The following is a 14380-nucleotide window of genomic DNA, read 5'->3' as shown; positions in this document are numbered from 1 at the left end:
CACATCGCCACACACCGAGACCCAGGCATCCCCCACCCCACCATTTAATCCAGGCAGGCCTGCATTGATTGTTACAGTTGGTGTCTGCCAGTCTCGTGTGCAGCCTCTCATGTGTAGGGTGTGTGATCCAACGGGTGAAGCCTAAGGCTTCCATGGCGTTAGCGAGGGTGAGTGCATAGTCATCGGTAGGATCGTTGAGACCCAAATTACACGGCCTAGAGGTGAAACAAGAGATTGCGATGCGATGGGCGGATATAGCAGGGTGGTAGGGAAAAAAAAAAATAACGCTGAGTCGCAATTCATGAAAAATACATCCTTTTGATAGAGAACATGATATTTAGAAATAATAAACCGGAGGGAAGTTTGGGGACATTCTTTTCCAGTTTTTGAAAATATTTGAGAGTTTTGCAACAAAATATAATGGCTGTTCAGCGATCCAACAACAAACCAAGTGGTGTTTGTTTTTTTTAAATTTCAAATGAAGTATGAAAAAAATCCCTGCGTCCCCATGGAGTAGCATGTATGAACTGTTGAAAATGTACTGTATTTGCACAAATGGCACTTTAAACTAACCCTGCATTATACATTTGTACTTGAATATGTTGAATGTATGTGTCTTGGGAGGGTATTTGGTCATTGCATCCAATGAAATAGCATTGAATGCCATACCAGAGGAATAAAAGCATCGGGGAAAAAGCATTTAATGCCTTTTTCTTTTTTTCTTCTAAAGGAAAAGGGTTTAGTTTTGTAAAAATGGGTTTTAAAGGTACCCCAAGATGAATGCATCAATCTTTGGGACTGCATTAAGAGCTCTATAGTCCACACATAATCTCAACTCTTTGGATCCTGCCTTTGGCACTAGTACAAATGGACTAGACCATGGACTGGTAGATGGCTATACTACCCCAAGATAAAGCATCTTGTGACCTCTTGCTTTATGTGGGTTCTTACATGATCTGACATCCTGTAACCTCTGCTTTTAACAGGTAAACAGTCACCAGTGAGAATATCAGGCTGGCCCCAAGGGGTCAAGCCTGGTGATAGTGAAAACAGGGAGGAAAACTGATTTAACAGAAGCTTTCACACCTCCTGTTGTTCCAGTGTCGGATTAAAAGAGAGATTGACTCCTATCTTCTCATGTAAAGGCTGTCTTCTGAGTAGGTCAGGTAGAGGTTCACTCTCCTCTTCTTGGGCTGAAGCTAGAAGCAAAGCTCCTACTTCTGGTCTTGAGACATAAGCTTTTAGACGGTTGGTGGGAAAGACTCTGGGAGCCTCCTTAGGACTGCCTAATTCCACCATATAGTTGACCTCTCCAGGTTTCCCCACAACATTGAAGGGTCCTATCCATTTGTCCTGTAAGGCCCTCTGCCTTGTAGGTACCATACCTCAAACTTGCTGGTCTTGAGTAAACTCAACCATGTTGGCCTTCTGGTCATGCCAATGCTGCACCAGAGCCTGTCCAGCTTTTAAGTTATCTCATGCTTCTACCATCATGTGTGACAGTCTCCTACAGAGACCTATCACAGTCAGTGACTCTCATTGGCTTGGGGGAAGGAGCACTCTCCAACCCCTCCTTAATTAGGGCCAAGGGACCTCTAACTGGATGGCCATAGAGAAGCTCAAAGGGACTAAATCCAACTCCCTCCTGAGGAACTTCTCTATATGCAAATAGGAGGCATGGCAGTAGAAGGTCCCACCTTCTTCTAAGGGGTTCCTCTAAAGCACCTATCATGCTCTTCATAGTATGGTTAAACCTCTCTACCAACCCATTTGTCTGGGGATGGTAGGCAGTTGAGAACTTGTAAATCACTCCACAGTTTTTCCACATGGCCTGCATGTAGTGGGACATAAAATTGGATCCCCCGCCAGATGACTTCCTTAGGAAAACCTACCCTGGTATAAATACCAAGTAGGGCCTTAGCAACAGCCTGAGCTGTAACAGCCCTCATACTTATTGCTTCATGGTATCTAGTAGAATGGTCTACTACAACCAGGATAAACCTGTTGCCTGAAGAAGTTGGAGGGTCTGACAGACCAAAAATGTTGATTCCTACCCTCTCAAAAGGGACTCCCACCACTGGCAGAGGCACCAAGGGTGCCATATTCTTGGATCCACTCTTGCCAGATGTCTGAAAAGTGTGACAGCTCCTACAGAACATATCTACATCAGACCCCAATAGGCCAGTAGAAATAAAGAGAAAGTCTTTCCTTAGTCTTCTTGAAACTCAAGTGACCAGCCAAAGGAATCTCGTGAGGTAACTGTAGGAACTAATGTCTAGTCTCTAGAGGCACTACAAGTCTCCTGTAGTCCCCGGGAATAGACTCAGTTGGTTCACTGTAGATGAGGCCAGCTTCCCAGTACAACTATGCTTCCCTGGCTCTTGCCCTTCCAGCTGGGAAGCTGCCTGTTGGCGAAAGCCTTCAAGAATAGGACACTCTTGGACCTCTGCTGAAGTCTGCCCTACAGGGGCCACCTTCTGCCAGTAAAGACTGCAGCTCAGGATGGTCTGTAGGATCTAGATCTCCAACAGGGGGAAGGTCTTCTTCCAGCTCTGAATCTTCAGCAGCTGATTCAACCAGTCCTGGTTGTTCCTCACACTCAGCTTCAGCTGCTGGATCAGTCACAGGTGTGAATTTGGACAGTCCTCTCTGGGATGTCCTTGTAAGTAGTACAGGAGTGCTTTCTGGCTTTTTCATGGAGTTTTTAGGTTTCCCTTTTTCCTCCTTTTTCTTTGAAATAACAGTCAGTAGGTCCTGTGCACTGGGGAATATAGTTTCCTCTATAATGTCCCCTAGAGATCCTTTGAAGGTACTCTCTCTGGCCTTCCTTGTCTGTTCCTGTTTCCTTTTGCTGGGAGGCCTAGGGGTGTTTGATACAACTCCAAGAGTTTTTAAGTCATTCCCTGTAAGGTAGAATCACATGCAGTACCCTTGGGGAACAGTACATGCAATTAAGACTACAAGTGTCAGTACAATTTCACCTTTAGTAAAAGCCTGTACTACACAGTAATGTGGTAACAGTGGATGTGGAGCCAGACTTATCTCAAGAGTAAAGTGTGCAGTAGAACAAGTTACACAAAGGACCAACAAATTCAGTGATTCAAATAAACACTTAAGGTTTCTTGGTAAAAGAATCTACATTTATTTACACAGTCATTTGGAAACCATTGCACTAGCAAGAGCAGCTCAATATCACATACTTATATACTTTAAATACACAACAAATAAGTTAGTGGGAGCAAAATGGCACTTCAGTTACTTTTAAAAGGGGTAAAAGGACAAGGTTATAAAAAATTAAGCACAAATATTCATAGGCAGGGCAAAGGGTTTCAGTTACCTACAACCAGCAATTTAGTTCATAGGCCTGGGCCAAAGTCAATGGTTCAGAGTCTTTGTATAGGAGACTAGTTCTGGTGGTAAACGGTTAAAGGGATGGTCTAGTAAAAAATGTTATTTAAAAAATAGATAGGCAACATAAAAAAAAAATACTAGCATTCTCCGTTTTAAGAGCCTGAGAAACTTGGAAAGAAAAACCGCAGCGTTTTCCAACACAACCGCGTGTGTTTCTGCCTGCTGTGGCTATCACTTTGGGTCTCCGGTGCTCCCAGGGGAGAAACAACGCAGTTGTTTTCCGCAATGCCGCGTTGTTTCTGCCTGAATCTGCTTTCCCATTTGGGGTTCTCGGGCTCCCGGGGAGCCCGAGAGCCCCAAATGGGAAAGCAGATTCAGGCAGAAACAACGCGGTTGTGTTGGAAAACGCTGTGGTTTTTCTTTCCGAGTTTCTCAGGCTCCTCTGAGCCGGAGGAGCCTGAGAAACTTGGAAAGAAAAACCGCAGCGTTTTCCAACACAATAATGTTGTATTTATGTTTGCGGTCGCTTCAAAAGCGACCGCAAACATAAATACAGCGTTTTTAAAGCTGCGGTTTTATTTCTAATTTTTCCGGGCTCCTCCAGCCCGGAAAACTTAGAAAAAAAACCGCAGCTAGTGCTTATTTTTTAAAAATAAATAAATAGCACTTACCGAGATTCAGCTGCAGCTTTCCTGCTCTGGTCTCCGGTTCCCGTCCTCCGCCTACAGCACTAATGAAGGGAAAGCCACCCAGAGGTAGCCTTTGATTACTACAGCTGGCTGGCTTTTCCTTCATTAGTGCCGCAAAAGCAAAAGCCAGCACAGGAGGGCCTCCATTTCACAAAATGGATGCGCCCATGTGCTTGCTTTTGCGAATTTCGAGCTTGAATAGCTCAAAATTTTACATAGGAAGTTTTAAAACAGAGAATGCTAGTATTTTTTTTTTATGTTGCCTATCTATTTTTTAAATAACATTTTTTACTAGACCATCCCTTTAAGTTTTTGCCACGGATCTTAGAATAATTTCGTTAGACGAAATGTTAGATGTTGGTTTAGCGAAGGACAAGCCTTCGAAGTTGGAAAAGTTTCACACACTTTCACCATGGCCGAAAAGATTTTCGGACCGCGTTTTCACAGTACCTTTAAAGTGAAGAAGAGCTGTAGCTGAGGCAGTTGTTCCTGGCAGTTCGAGCAGATCTCGCTGTTCCTGAGCTTCAGTCGTGGGGACAAGAACGAGGATGTCAGGAGGTACCTGCACTGTTCAGGTAAGAGCCCACAAGCTTGGAAAAACATTGGTTTAAGGTGTGAGTGCCTTAAAGACCACAAACTGTATCCTTCCCACTGGCTATCTGGTTTTCTAAAGCACTCTGCAGAAAATTCAACCAGGAGGGGACCGTGTCCAGGAGGCTTGCGAGTTGGTTGTTCCCACCAAACTCAAGGGAAGAAGTTAACCTTGAAGGGCTTCTCTGTCGATGGAGTTTCAGGCATTTCGGACCTGCAGCAGGGCTTCACCGTCGTCCAGGAGTTGCAGCAGCCGTCTTCCTTCAGCTCGTCTTCGGTTCTTTTGCTCCACTGGTAGACTCTGCATTCCAATCCCAGAGACCTGTTTTTAAACAGTTTTCCCCCATTCAATCCAGCCTGGGTGTCACTCACACATCAGGGTGGCTGTTCTTGCTGGACAGCCAGCCGGCCAATCACGCTAGAGTGCATTCAGGTCTCCTAGGAGACTAAGCACAGGAAGTTTCGGGCACCTCCCTCACATCCTGTCTACCCCAGACACTCAGGCGCCAGAGGAGGGCTTCAGCTCTGAAGCCCGCCAAAGGCTAACGAACAAAGGGACCAACCTGGTTTGGCATGCAGAGATAAACACAAGAAGTACCTTTCCAAAAGGAAATGGCGAAAAAAGTTGACCGGAGTCTGTTTTTACAGCTAGGTCTTGGGTGCCACATTGAAAAACATGGATGACCCGATTTTTAGCTACCTTTGTTCGTGGTTGGGAAAATCATGGTAGTTTGATCTAAACCACTGCCACCAGCCATTTCAAGTAGGAAAGGGTAACTGTTACATGAGTGTTTTGACTCAGGGGATGCTAGACAACCCCTCCAGCACGCTATAGGAAGATAGTGTGTGCTGGGTCTGTACATTTAAAGAGACTAGTAAAGTAAATTTTAACTTTACATGTTCTGTGAGACAGTCAGTCCCAGAGAAGGTATTTAAACCTTGGGAAGTCTGAAAGACATCCCTGTGCCACTGCACTGAAGGTGCTGTGTGACACACAGAAAAAGATGACTATGGAGTTGTTTTAAAACTCCATATCCAAAGAATACAAAAGTAAAACACTGTGAAAATGAAAAGTTCAAAGTCCCAGAATATAGCAAAAGAGCTGGAGGGGTCTAAGGTAGAGGGTATTTAGCATGTGTGTGAGAATTCTCCCTAACATTCCCCAACAGCACTCTCCCAGGTACTTCACTCTGCACACTAACAGGTATCGACAGTTATGTCATTGCACTGGATGAGAGCTGGTGACTGTGGAAGCATTTGGACAGGGCCTCCAGCAAGCTTATGGAGGTATTTGGGTGCCTTCGCAACATCCTCAACCTTGAAACAAGATTAATCCACTACAGTATCTCTGATGGCAGGGGTCTCCAGACCATTCACAAGTACACTGTCTTTGTAATATTCTTTGGTATTGTCTGGGATGGAATTATAGACATCTAAGTTCTATTGTTCCCACAGACCCAGGGACACTAAAGAAACACTGGCTGAGGAACCCATGAAAGTCTCAGCCAGTGTTTCCACTTGCCATTTGTACTTTTTCCTCTGGGGAGAAGGCTAAGGAGACAGTGTGGATTCCTGAAGATTTACCCTTACATTTGGGATCCCCTTTCACATGATCAGTTGACCCACAAGCAAAACACTTTCCAAAGGTTTTGATAAATGGGAGTTTGGCCTGACCTCCATCTGGTTTAGCACCAGAGGTTTCACTAGCCTGATTCGGTTTCCCAGGGGGCTTACCCTTATGTTTGTGGCCCTCTTTTGGAGTGGAGTTATTGGAATTCTCTTTGTTATCTTTCTTGTGCTGCTTTCCATCATCCTTTTTCAGAGTAGCCCCAGAATCCTTGTGAGTAGCCCTGTTGACAACCCACAAGTCAGCAGCTTTTGCTAACTTCTTTGGATCAATTTCCTTGGAATCAGCCAAGTGCTATCTGAGCGCAGGAGAGCAGGCACCATCGATAGACTAACATGAACAGATTTCTCATACCTTCATAAGTGTTAACTCTGTAACCCTTAACCCAACCATCTAAGTTTTTCAAACATTCACACACCCAGGTTGCCCAAGAGGTACCATCATGCTTTTTGAGGTTTCTAAACCTCTTAAGATACTGGGAAGAGGTTTTCCCAAAGCTAGTTTCACATTTTCATACTCCATCCTGTCCATTTCCCCCGCCTGCATTACAGCATCAGTTGCAACTTGGGGTAGCCTAGACAAAAGCCAAGGAATCAGCTGATTCCCTGTAATTTCCTGAATCCAATAGTCATAAACAAAAGCAGCCAACCAATCCAAAATATCAAGCTTAACCTCATATATACTTACTGCATCTTTGGGCATGTGAGGCCTCTTAGGACTGGAAGACCTAGAAGACTCTGGGAGAGAACCATTCTCAAGAGAAAATGTCTTCATTTCAAGAGCATGTTGTAATTCCATTTCCCTTAGTTTAAGTTCTTGATGTTTACTTTCAGTTTGTGCTTGGAGCCTTTTGAATTCTAACTCAAGTCTCATCTTCTCAAGAGAAACACACTCTGGACTCAGGACTGGACCTGGTAGGGTCCCTGTGGCTAAAGGTTGAGGCCTAAGTGCAGGTAGAGATGCAGTAGGGCCTACATCTTGAGACTCCTCTGCCTCTTCTAACTCATTAATAACGTCTGAGTTGGACTCTGAAACATTATCATCCTCATCATAATTTTCCACATGTTCTACAGAATTAGGTATAGCAGACCTATTTCTCAGATTTTGAAATACCAACAATCTTTATATCAAGCCATTATTTTTACCTTTAACAGTGAGGTTCCTAGTTTTACACATTTCCTTTAGTTGATCAACTGTTATAATGACTAGGTACTCCTCTCTGTAGTGATCCATATCGGGCATGATAAAACAATTGCTTTTCTAGCGGTGCTTAGCCTTGTGAACGTTATTTGAACAACAGTAAGAGCAGCACTCTCAATGTATCAACTATCCTTTATCCTCACCACTTGCCACCAATGTTAGGCAGAATTACATGCAGTACCCTTTGGGAACACTACAAACAATTAAGACTACAGGCATAAGCACAGTCTTACCTTTGGTATACAGTTTTGTAGTAGCAGGGCTAAGCAGCCAGGCTTATGTCAAGAGGGAAGTGAGCAGTTAGGCTCCCCTGAAGTGGGAGCAAAATGGCACTTCAATAACTTTAAAAGTGGGGTAAATAGACACAGGTTATAAGAATCAAACACAAATACTTTCTCAGGCAGGCAAATAGTTTCACTTCACTACAAGAGGCAATTCAATTCAATAGGCCTGGGCCAAAGTCAATGGATCTGTGTCTTGGATAGGATAGCACAGTTCTGGTAGTAAACGGTTAAGTCTTTGCCAATGTTCTTAGAAGTAGTTTGCATGAAAAAGAGTTATATGTCGGATTAGGAGCAAACAAGACTCCAAAGTTGGGAAAGTTTCACAAACTTTCACCACGGCAGAGAGGATTTCTCAACCGCGTTTGCACAGTACCTTTGTAATGAAGAAAAGCTGTAGCTGAGGCAATTGTTTGTGGCAGCTCCTGCCGATCTCGCAGGTCCGGGCTTCAGGCGTAGGGAAAAGAGGGAAGTTGGGAGGTTCCTGTACTGCATGGGGAAGGATCCACAAGCTTGGCAAAACTTCAGTTTAATGTGTGAGTGCCTTAAAGTCCACAAACTGGTATCCTTCTCACTGGCTATCCGGTTTTCTACAGCACTCTGGAGAAAATTCGAACAGTATGGAGATGGTTTCCAGGTGGCTTGCGAGTTGGTTGTTCCCACCAGCTCAAGGGAAGAAGTCGTCCTTGAAGGGGCTTCTCTGTCAAGGGAGTTTCAGGCTATTCGGACCTGCAGCAGGGCTTCACTGGGAAAACCAACAGTCCAGGAGTTGCAGCAGTCATCTTCCTTCAGCTCGTCTTTGTGTTCTTTCGTTTCAGTGGTCGAATCTGCCTTCCAATTCCCAGAGACCTGCTTTTAAATAGTTTGCTCCCATTAATTCCAGCCTGGCGGCCACTCACCCAGCAGGGTGGCTGTCCTTGCCAGACATTTAGCCAGCCAATCACGCCAGCGTGCATTTAGGTCTCCTAGGAGACTAAGCACAGGGAGTTTCAGGCACCTCCCGCACATCCTGTCCACCCCAGACAGTCAGGTGCCAGAGGCAGGGCTTCAGTACTGAAGCCCGCCAAAGGCAAATGAACAAAGGGACCAAACCTGGTTTGGTGCACCAAGACAAACACTAGAAGGAACTTTTAAAAAAGAAATGGTGAAAAAAGTCTATCGGAACCTGTTTTTACAGAGGGGGCTCAGACGCCATCTTGAAAAACATGGCTCCGGTGGATTTTAGCTACCGGAGTATTTAAACGGGTTGCGGTTGGAGAATTCATGGTAATACCACTGGCGCCATTCTGAAAGGAAAGTGTAGCTTTGAGAGCTACATGCGTTTTCTAGGCATTGGGAATACTAGGTATTCCCTCCAGCGCTCTGCTGGAAGGCAGTGTGTGCTGGGTCTAGCAATTTAAAAAGACTAGCAAAGTCAATTTAACTTTACATGCACTGGGAGACAGTAGTCAGTCCCAGAGAAGGTATTTAAACCTTGGGAAGTATGAAGACATCCATGTGCCACTGCACTGAAGGTGCTGTGTGACACACAAGAAAAAGATGATGCCTATGGAGTTGTCTAAAACTCCATATCCAAAGAACACAAAAGTAGAACACATCAAAATACATGAAAGAGTGGGAAGAAAAGACTCACACTCCTTCCCGGTAAACATGAACGTCCTAGAAATCCAGCAAAGTTGCTGGGGGTCTCAAAAGGTAAGGGAAATTCGCACATATATGAGAATTCCCCCTAACAATTAGCATGGCCGAAAGGCAGTAAATGGGTGGGAAAATAACCAATCAACACCTACAACACCTACAAGCTGTGTTTCCCTCCTCATTTGCCATATCTCCCTAGCTGTACTCTAATGCAATAGTTATGTCATATAGGTGTCGCAATAGCCCAAACTAATAAAGGTTTAGCAGCGAGCAATTTATTTTATGTGTATAGTATGTAAAGGTTTTCGGATGGACAATGTGAACACAATGCTCAACACACATACAGTCAAAATTAAAGTAAATAGCAGAACGGCACCTTCTAAAAATTAAAATCAGTACTAAAATAGGTGTCCACAAGGATTGCTGAAAAGTGAGCATCATTATTCCGTGCAAAGAACTACATAAGTCCGTAAAACCAAGACAACCAGATGACTTCATGTCCTCGGTGACACAAAGCCCCAGTTATGGGCTTCCATTGCTCCACCATGTACATTCTTGGAGCTGTAGTCTTTGTTCACTTCAATTGAAGAAACACGACTAAAATACAAGTACAGTGAAAACAAAGGCCAGTACTGGAGCGGGCTGACATGGAGTCATCAGGTAACCTTACTGAAACGGATGTGATTACTAAGGCCCTTATTCCAAGGATACTGCAATGGTAGCTGGAAAGTGTCTGATACTGCTTCCAGCACATCTGGCATTTCCCAGCACATTCTCATTGACATGTGTCCACATCAGAGGAAACATCATACCTATCACGTTTATGTGCCAATGTGTTCAAGGCACCTGCACACTCTGCTGTGGTGTGGTGTGTGTGTGCACCAATTGTCCGCATTCATAATCACTGGTGTCACAGCTGTGGATTAATTTCCATAAGGCCCTGAACCCCGCAGACACTGCAAGAACCTTAGAGTGCCAGGAGCAAGTCCATCCAAGCAGCCCCAACAGCACCCAGAGAACTTGCAACCATCCTAGAAATGCCACCTGTACTGTTTATCTACAGCTGTGTCCTAAAAACCCCGACACCCTGTCCTGTTGCATTTGTGGCCATCGTGCTGCTCTTCCCTCAATGGTTGCCACCATTTGGTATCCAATCTTGCCCAGCCACTTGTGACCTGCAAGATAATTTGCTGCCCTCCCTTCATGGTGCCATCCCCAGGAACTGCAGTCTAATAACTGTGCCCCACACCCAGACTGCCTTGTCACCAGCCTCCTCAAGTCCTTCACATTGGGAGCCACCATATAAGAAAAAAGGCACAAAAGAAATTCTCGGACTACAAACGCACAAACCATTTGGATGGCATTGTTAAAGAAGAAGCCCTTCTCTTTGGGTGCCCCAAGGCCAAGAATGCACTGCACTTCAGATGAATGAGAATTAGCAGTGTGGCACTGACCCCCTGCAGTGTGGAGGACATCAAGAAGTACTGAAATTACCTGAAGAGGGGAGAGGGGGTGCAGGGAAAAGATGAAAAACATCAGAAGGAGGTCTCTGCTACAGGTGGTGGCTCACCACTATGCCTGGAGCTGTGGTCATGGGACGAGAAGGTCAAGAGCATCATACAGAATGCCGGCCTGGAGAGCACGGAAGACATTGAAACGGGACCTCACAAAGCACTCAGTTAAGCATAATAATGTAACTACAGTAAAATAAAATTCATCTAAATCTCACCAGTGGCGTCTCCAAGAATCAAATTTAGAGGGCGGCACAGAAGAGGCCACAGGCAAAAGTAGAAGGGCCTCCTATAAAAGGGCAATTAGTATGCTTTCCCAAACTGACGTGGGACCCACACCTGGCATCCTTCCCCGCCACCACCCAGAACCCAGGTCCTATTCCTGGCATCCTGCCTCCCCTCCCCTGTTAAAATGGATTTCTGAACTCTGACCTGAAGGGGCAGAGGTTCAGAAGGCCAGCCTAGTTTCTTGGAACAGGGTAACCCCTGGACAAGCCAGACCAATCAGGGTAGCAATGGCGGCAGTCAAGACTAAGGGCCTCATTACACGGTAGGCGGTAACCATGGTGCTATTCGCCCCATGGTTGCCGCCGGTATTTTACCGTGTCTGCCTTGGTGGATGGCGAAATTCCCACCCTACTCCAAGGTGAGCGGGGGTGGTAATTCCCCATTCACCAAGGCACTTCCCCATTCCCTTTTTTGCCCCCATAGGGCATAATGGGAATGGGGAAGGAGCTAATTACGGTACCGCAAATTGCGGTAACGTAATTAGCACCGAGGTCCCTTTGCGGCACCCTACTTTAACGGCTGGTAAAACCAGCCGTTAAGGTCGGGTCCCACAAAGAGAACTCGTAGTAAGGCAGTAAGGGTTTACCGGTACCAGTGCCCTTACCAGTACCGGTAAACCCTTACTGCCTACCGTGTAATGAGGCCCTTAGTCTCAAGAGGGGTGAGGGTGACTGAAAGCCAACAATGAGCACACAAAGCAAGGACACTTACACATTACTCCAGACAGGTGTTATATTAAAAATATAGACACATTTATTACAAGGCCTTTGTAACATCGACCATAGCAAAGATTCACAATAATACTACAGTAAACCAACACATCACAATCAATACAATATATATACAAGACCAAGGGGTCTAAGGAGTTAGGAGCATGTAGTGTGTAGACCACCTAGATGGGGAGGAAAACAGGCAGTGCAAGTAATCATTAGACCCAGTTCAACATCTGAAATACACCTATCTAGGAGGAAGTCCGAGCCCTACGAAGAGAGGAGCCTTATGCTCAAAAGTACCTGCACGCGCTGGTGCCAATGGACAAAAGAGGGCCTTTTCAAGGATATCAGGCAGTTCAGGAAGGTGGATGAAGCGATGCAGAACAAGTCCCCACTACTCAAGCAAGGCCTTCACTTGTGGGCAGAGGCAGGGTGAGAGTGTGGATAGAGTCGCTATTTCGCAACAGTGGTAGAAAAGAAACGGACTCCTGCGCGAGGGGCCACCGGTTGGGGTATGGACTACTCACCGGTCCCCGACGCAGGCAGACCCAGACTTCTCCAGTTTAGTTCACGTTGCTGGCAGGTTCAGCTGCGATGATCAGGATGTCTCGAAACCGTGTAGACTCTGTTTTAGCAGGATGCAGGGTCGAGGCTGTCCCAAAGGCAGCGAACATGCACAGGTGGTTACCGCAGCTGGGCAACACGGCAACCGCGTTTACTCTGGTCCGGGAGCACTCGTCTCACTTCAGACCTGGGAATGCCAAGTGTATGAAATTCGGTATGAGGGTGCCGTGGACGCAGAGCAAGCAGTAAACAAAGTTTCGAGGGCTTCCCCGAAACGTGGCGGTGACAGAGCAAAGCGTCCTGCGTAAACTGGTCAACCCACTGGTTGGCCCAGGGACACTTCCGAAGAGGCTTACTTGCAGGGTTTGATGAAGGTGCCAGGAATAGTTGATCCCACTTTTCCAATGGGTCGAAGCGCCTAAGCAGACCTTCTAGGACGATCAGATGCAGAGGGGTCTCGCAGGACGACAGCAGTTCAGGGTGCCAAACCGTCAGCGGGTCACCAGTGGTTCCTCGACTCAGCTTCTTGTTGCAGGATACTTGGCTCCTTTTCCCTTGTTCGGTGTGATCTCAGGAGATCGACATGGTAGTGGTGTTTTCAGCCTCCTCTTAACCAAAGTTCCCTTTGCGCCAAAACGGAGAGGACCCAATGGGAGATCTGCTCACAAACACTCACACCATACGTGGACCTATCACAGACCACAATGATCCCAGGCATTCAGGACACTCCAGACTCTCTGGCACCCAAGATGTGTATGGGGAACAGACATCCCAGCCCACATCCTGGAGGCACAGACAAGGCATGCAGAAGCCCGCGAAAGCTTTGGGGTTTCGTGGGAAAGTGCATGACCAAATAAGGACTGCCCCGGGTCGGCTCGACCTGGGGGAAGGTGAAGGGGCAAGACGGTCAGCGGACAGGACAAAGAACCTCGTGGCATGGCCATTTTGGGAGCCAGTCCACCTATTCATGCCAAACGCGGCAAGCGTGTATAACATGGCAAAAAAGGGTTAAAAACACAAAAGAATATGATAGCTGCCACCAGTCCTGTCCGTGACATACCTGCACCGTTCATAATAAGTCCAGCGAGAGTTTCTAGGGCCTTTGGAATGACTAGAGACCCAAGAGCGCGGTAATGTAAGTTACGGTGCACTCTTGTTTCATGTTGCACAAAAGCTGCAACATGAGGAAAGGACTAAGGGAAACGAAGTCTCCCAGTACTGACTGTCTTAAGGGCATGTCAGTTTCCCCATAAGAATTGAGCGAAAGCCCAGAGGAGTGCGGCGGAAGGCTGCGATTCTCTGGCAAAGTCTAGATCAGGGTGTAAAACAGCAAAAAGTTTGGGGGTTGCCACATGGAGGGAAAATTACATACAATTATGAAATCTTTCCTAACATCCACCAGAGCCCAGGCCCCATACTTGGCTTCCTGCCTCCCCACCACCAGAACACAAGAACCATACCCGGCATCCTGCCTCCCTACTGCCAGACCTCAGACCCCTTACCCGACATCCTTCTACCACCACCATGCAGAGCCCAGGCCCCATGCCTGGCATCCTGCCTCTCCACCACCAGAACCAAAGTACCGTACCTGCCATCCTGCCTCCCTACTGCCCGAGCTCAGGCCCCTTACCTGGCATCCTTCTACCCCCACCATGCAGAGCCCAGGCTCCATGCCTGGCACACTGCCTCCCGAGAGCCCAGACCCCATCCCCGGCATCCTTTCCCTCTTTCCCCCTAAAATCCAGAGCCCAGGCCCCATACCTGGCATTCTGCATCCTCACCACCAGATCCCAGGCTCCATAACTGGTCTATTTGCCCCCCCATTACCCAGGGCCCAGGCCCCATACTGGTCATTGTGCTTCCCCACCGTCATAGCGCAGACAGAGGCCAGAACACAAGCCCCATACCTGGCATCCTCCCCCTAATT

The 14380-nt window shown here is 46.6% G+C and overlaps 1 long non-coding RNA gene across 1 annotated transcript in view; it reads right to left on the bottom strand.

Moving 5' to 3' along the window:
* LOC138526536 (uncharacterized) overlaps positions 1-14380 on the bottom strand; it is a 115818-nt gene that overhangs the window by 24821 nt on the left and 76617 nt on the right. The gene's annotated exons all lie outside the window — the stretch shown is intronic.

The sequence above is a fragment of the Ambystoma mexicanum genome, chromosome 7p, assembly GCF_040938575.1.
Source record: "Ambystoma mexicanum isolate Mex_15411 chromosome 7p, UKY_AmexF1_1, whole genome shotgun sequence".
NCBI classification, from domain to species: Eukaryota; Metazoa; Chordata; class Amphibia; order Caudata; family Ambystomatidae; genus Ambystoma; species Ambystoma mexicanum.
This window is presented reverse-complemented; position numbering and strand designations above follow the sequence as displayed.